The sequence below is a fragment of the Macaca mulatta genome, chromosome 10, assembly GCF_049350105.2.
Source record: "Macaca mulatta isolate MMU2019108-1 chromosome 10, T2T-MMU8v2.0, whole genome shotgun sequence".
Lineage (NCBI taxonomy): Eukaryota > Metazoa > Chordata > Mammalia > Primates > Cercopithecidae > Macaca > Macaca mulatta.
This window is the reverse complement of record NC_133415.1, coordinates 35,971,280-35,977,098: the sequence shown is the minus strand read 5'-3', so window position 1 is coordinate 35,977,098 and position 5,819 is coordinate 35,971,280. Positions and strand designations below refer to the sequence as shown.

The 5,819-nt window shown below is 53.5% G+C and overlaps 1 pseudogene; it reads right to left on the bottom strand.

The window, feature by feature from the left end:
• Positions 1–4,608: 4,608 nt before the first annotated feature.
• On the bottom strand, positions 4,609–5,261 carry LOC114670309 (uncharacterized; annotated as a pseudogene).
• Positions 5,262–5,819: the final 558 nt, after the last annotated feature.

Below are 5,819 nucleotides of genomic sequence, written 5' to 3'. Positions count from 1 at the left end.
GACATTCTAGCATCAGGGCTACCTTAGTCACTGTAGAAACTATTAGAAACAAATGAGTGATTTGTTTTTCTCACTCTTGCAGACAGTAGAAGTAAGTAGAGCTAGGTACAGTGGCTCATGCCTGTAATCCCAGCACTTTGGGAGGCCCAGGCAGGCAGATCACTGGAGGTCAGGAGTTCAAGACCAGACTGGCCAACATGGTGAAACCCTGTCCCTGCTAAAAATACAAAAATTAACCAGGCATGATGGCAGGCACCTATAATGCCAGCTACACTCGGGAGGCTGAGGTAGAAGAATCACTTGAACCGGGAGGCGGAGGTTGTAGTGAACCTAGATTGCACCACTGCTCCCCAGCATTGGCGACAAAGCAAGACTCCATCTCAAAAAAAAAAAAAAAAAAAAAGAAAGAAAAAAAAGTAACAATGCCATTTTCAAGACAGGTACTGAGAAATTGATAGAAAATATTGGACATACAAAATGTAGGTTATCTAAAACCATAATTTTCTTATTGGGTACTTTGATTTTAGTTCTATTAACCTCTACCAGTGATGACTGGAAATGATTCGCCAGAGTGAATCTTTATTTCCACTAATGCACATAAGTCTAGTATGATATCATCAGCATGCATAACAAGCCTATATACAGTAGATGTGTCTGTGAGAGCTGATTCCCATTGAGCTAAGCATTTTGAAGTTTGCTCAATATGAGTTTTCTTTGTTCTCTTTGATAGAATTATAAACTAAAGGAGCCACAAGATTATCATTCCTAACAATCTATATCCTAACAGGCAAATCGAACGATGGATTCAAGAATTCTAACCATACATACAAAATACCAAAAAAAGAAGATACTAGAATAAATGTGAAATTACTATTTTAGGAGAATAAACTCTCATCACTATTCTTTATAATAAGCTCACCCAATTCTGTGCTTTTGAAACAGCTATAGTAAAAAATGTCTTTTGAGAGCATATGTAATATTTTAAGTAAGAAAAACATACCCATCCAGAACCAGATGCAGCCCCCGAGGCTCTCTCAGGCCTGGTCTCGGGGCCTTATTCCAGTCAGATGGGGTAGCCCCTGGGTAGGGCCCTTCCAGACCCGTGAGTAAGGATTCTTTTTTTTCCCAAACCAAATTTATTTTTAAAGAAATCTCCCACTCTGTTTCTCTAGCGTGTTCATTACATTCGTTGTTGTGATTAAGTAGGCAGATCTTAAAATGAGTGATTTTAACTGCTCAAAAATGTACAATTGAGTGGCATTAAGGGCATTAGCAGTGCTGTGCAACCATTCCCAATACCCAGTTCCAGAACATTCTCATCACCCCACAGGGAAACACCATCCCCAGTAAGCAGCCCTTCCTCATCTCCCTCCCGCCAGCCCTGACAACCACTAAGCTGCTTTCAGTCTCTATGAATTTGCTTGTTCAGGTCACTTCATATACAGGGAATTATCCAATACATGACCTTTTGTGTCTGGCTTCATTCCTGTAGCATCTTTTCAAGGTTCATCCATGTCATAAAATGTGTCCAAATTTCACTGCATTTTATGGCTGAATAATATTCCATGGTGTATGTATACCATGCTTTCTTGATTCACTCATCAGCTGAGGACCACGTGGGTCCTCTCCCGTTTGGTGGTTGTGCACAGAGCTCAATGAACATGTGTGACAGAATTTGTTTGCAACCCTACTCTCGGTTCTCTTATGCATACTTGGGAGTGGAATTGCTGAGTTATATGGTGCCTCTTTCTGCTAGGGCAGCCACAGCAAAAGGCCGCAGGTGGGGAGGCATCAACAGACTTTTTTTTCTCACGTTTCTGGAGACTGGGAGGTCCAAGATCAAGGTGTCAGCCGATGGGTTCCTGGAGAGGGCTCTCCTGGCTGGTAGCCACCTTCTCACTGTCCTCATGCAGCAGGGAGAGGGCCCTGGCATTGCTTCCTCCTCCTATAAGGGCTTCAGCCGTGTGGGATTAGGACCCACCCTGATGACTTCACTTAACCTAAAGATCCCATCTCCAAATACAGTCACATCGGTGTTAGGGCTTTGACATAGGAATTTAGCAGGGGATGTGATTCAGTCCATAGCAGATGGTAATTCTACAGATAGGGGTTCTCAGGGCAAGGGCAGATCAGGGCAAGTGGTAATTCTACAGATGAGGGTTATCGGGGTCAGGGCAGATGGCGCAGGTGTAATTCTATAGACAGGGATTCTCAGGAGGAGGACAGATAAGGTGATAATTCTACACATGGGGGTTCTCAGGGTAAGGGCAGATGGGGCAGGTGGTAAGTCTATAGATGGGATTCCTAGGGCAAAGGCAGCTCAGGGCAGATGGTAATTCTATAGATGGGATTCCTGGGGCAAGGGGAGCTCAGGGCAGGTGGTAATTCTATAGATGGGGTTTTTGGGCAAAGGCACATCAGGGCAGGTGGTAATTCTATAGGATAGGGTTCTCAGGATGAGGGCAGATGAGGCAGGTGCTAATTCTGTATATGGGGTTCTTGGGGTGAGGGCAGACGAGGCAGATGGTAATTCTATGCATGGGATTCTCAGGGTGAGGCAGTGAGGGTAACTGCAAACACTGGGCTGGGGGCCTGATTCCAAGAGTCACAGTCTCCTTGCTCTCTGCACCCTTGGGTGTAAAGTGGCAGATGTGGCACTCTGCCCTGTGCAGGGGTATCGGGCCGTGTGTGACGAGTGCCTGTTCCCCACGCCTGCTCAGGAACTCCTTGGACAAGGCTGCGTGTTCCAGGAGCGGTACAGCTGGGAACAACCGGGATGGTTTCATCCCCGAGGCCCAGCTCTGCTGAGTAGCATCTGCTGGGCTGTGCCGCTGGGAGGCCCTGCCCCGTCAACCCCCTTGCCCCTCTGTGTACCCCACCTCCCCAGGTGGCTCCACTGTCGTGATCAGTTATTCTGCACACACGAAGCCGAGCCCCACCAACCTGCCCCCAAGGCTCGCTGCATTCTTTGTGCCATTCACACAGTCCCCACTCCCCGTCCGCCCCGGCCAGACCTTCCATGGCCCAAGTGGGAAGGGCTGTGGGCAGAGCAGGTTATGTCCTGCAGTGGGGAGACAGCAAGAAGACTCCTCCAGGTTGCAGGAGGAATGGAGCAACTTCTAATTCTATGCATCTACTTTTGGCCACTGTGTTGGTTCATGTCAGGAGAGTGGGCAGTGGGAGAGTTGATGCACCCAGGGTGCTCGGTTTCACAGTGGCCTGGACTCTGGGCATCCTCTGGGGCCTCCCAGGGACCTGGATCCTCAGAAAGAGGAACAAAGGCAGCCCTGCAGTGAAGCCTGGGACCCAGGCCCTCGGGAGCAGGCAACGCAAGACCTCACGGCCAGCTGAGGGGTAGCATTTGATCCAGATTTAGGGAAATCAAAATCCCGTTCCCAGGGCTGCGTCTCACCAGTCCCCTCTGGTGCACCCATCTTCCATCCCCATGGCAACCCGCAGCCCAGGACAGGCTCCAGAGCTCCAGCGCATCGGGAGGGGAGATGGGAACCAGAGCTAGCTAACAGGACCTCGGCTCCGGGGTCAGTGTCCTCAGAGCCTCACTGGTCATTATCTCTTCTCCTGCTGGCCCCTAGGGACATGCAGTCTTCACAAACCCCGCGGGGAGGAGGGGTCTGGGCAGACCCTGCCTTGAAGCCTAGCCCACTGTCTTCCAGTCATATCTGGCCTTGGAAGCCCCTCTCCCCTGTCCCTGGGTGAGGACAGGAGAGGAGAGGAGAGGAGAGGAAAGCAAGAGTCAGGAACACACCCCAGGTCCCAAGATGGGCAGACTTTGCACCCCCACCCGGGAGCCAAACTGCATGTCCAGGACACCTTGGCAGGGATGCAGCAGGTGGGATGTCCCTGCTGGGGAAGGAGGAGACTCTATGCAGAGATGCCAGCAAAGCCTGACTCCATTACAACCTCACATTGGCTCCCACCTGTGTGTGAAAAGGAGGTGAGGCTGGGGCGGGCGGACAGGACTGGCAGCCCTGAGAGGCAAGAATTGCCCGCACCTGCATTCATAGCTGTGCCATGCCAGTAGTTAGGAGGGCAGGTAGGGGGGATTATCTGCAGGAGCAGAGGCCGAGGAGGGCCATGGGGCCATGGGGTGTCTGAGAGGGGCACAGATACCAGTGATGCCAAGGCAATGGCAGAGAAGCTGGACTCTGGAGCCCACGCACCTGTCTGGCTTCGTGCCACTGCCCGGGCGGTCCTGGACTTGTCTGTGCCCTTGGGTGAGATGTCACTTCTCTGCACCTCACTTTCTTCATCTGTAGAAAGAGGCATGCCTGGTAGGAGTGGAAGGCACTTTCAGCAGGTCCTGGCCCAGAGCAGGAGCTAGGCCTGGGATTGCCGTGGCTCTGGGGAGCAGCCCTGGCTGAGGTCCTGGGTAACCGTCTTTCCCTGTCGTTCCCCACCTTGGGGAAGCATCCAGCTTCTCCTCCAGCCTCCTGGGCCCCAGCTGGGCTCTCAGACCCATGAGGTGAGGCTCCTGCCTCCTTTGTACTGCTGTTTTGCCTGGACCTCATGGGAGCCCCCTGCCCGTGTCCACAACACACTTGCACTCACTGCAGGGGCTCCCCAAGGGCAGGGCCAGGCCTGACTCCATCATAGCCTCAGCGGGACCCTGCTCTGGGGAGGGAAGTGGGAAGGGACAAGGAGGCTGAGGACCACGTGTTTTCTTCCCAGGTCCTCGAGTATGACTACTACTGGCCTCATGGGAGCCAGTGCACTAAGACTACTACGACTAGAACTACGCCTACCTTAGGCCGTTGGGGGACGAGTACACTTTCCACTTCCCACCCCACCACAACACGGTGCATAGCTGGGGTCCACCGCGGGGGTCCATCCCTCTGCTTGTCCCTCGGATGAGCCTCCTCATTGGGCCGGCCCGTGGCTGGCCCCGCAGAGGCTCCCCTCCCACAGGAGTCTCTTCAGGCTCTGCATTCATGCTGTTTCTGGCGGACTCCATTTTGAGGAGGAATCATGCATTTTCCTCTCCCCCCTCCTCCCTCTGTATGGAGATTTTGCCAGCAGGCAGGCCTGAGCTGAAGTGGTGCTGCTGGGGATGGCGTGAGATGGGGGCTGAGGTGACGGGCTGGGGTCCGGTGGGGCCGCACTGTTCTGAGCCTCCCCCTCCAACTCAGCAATCCGGAGCTGCTCCAAGGCTGGCATGAGATGTGGTGCGGGAAGGGGCTCCTCCTTCTTGGAAGCCAGCACAGAGCAGATCCAAGACAAGGTGCCTGGAGGCTCCTGGGCATCAGGCCCCTATGGGCCCCTCCAACGGACAAGCAGAGGGAACCAGAGCTGGGAGGGCCATGGCGTGGAGCCTGCTTGCTGTTCCTCTTGCTCCAAAGTGGGCAGGCAAGGCTGGTCGCACAGGGCACCTGGCTCCCACAAGCAAGGGTGAAGGTGAGGAGTCTTGGGGGGCCTCCTCCCCTGCAGCAGCCTGCACCACACAGGGGCATTCTCCCCAACAGCTGTCCCGGAAGGAGCAAGGCCAGCCTCCGCCCTGGCCTGCCCAGCCGTGTTGTAAAGCACTCACAGGTAGAGCACAGCTGTTGTCCCGCGCCACCCCAGGGAAACGCATGACGTCTCACTGCGAATCTGACATAGGAGCAAAGCCAAGGCCTGAGCCCAGAGTCTCAGAACCCAGGGACAGCTTAGGAGGCATCCATGAGGGGATTTCTTCCTGGGGCCTCTGGGACAGGTGCAAGCCCAGCTTCATTGGGGTCTGACCCTGTGGTTGCCTGAGACCCCTTGCCCTGAAGGGCCCAGCTTGGGTTCATGCTCTGCTGTCAGTGCCTTGAAACTCTTCA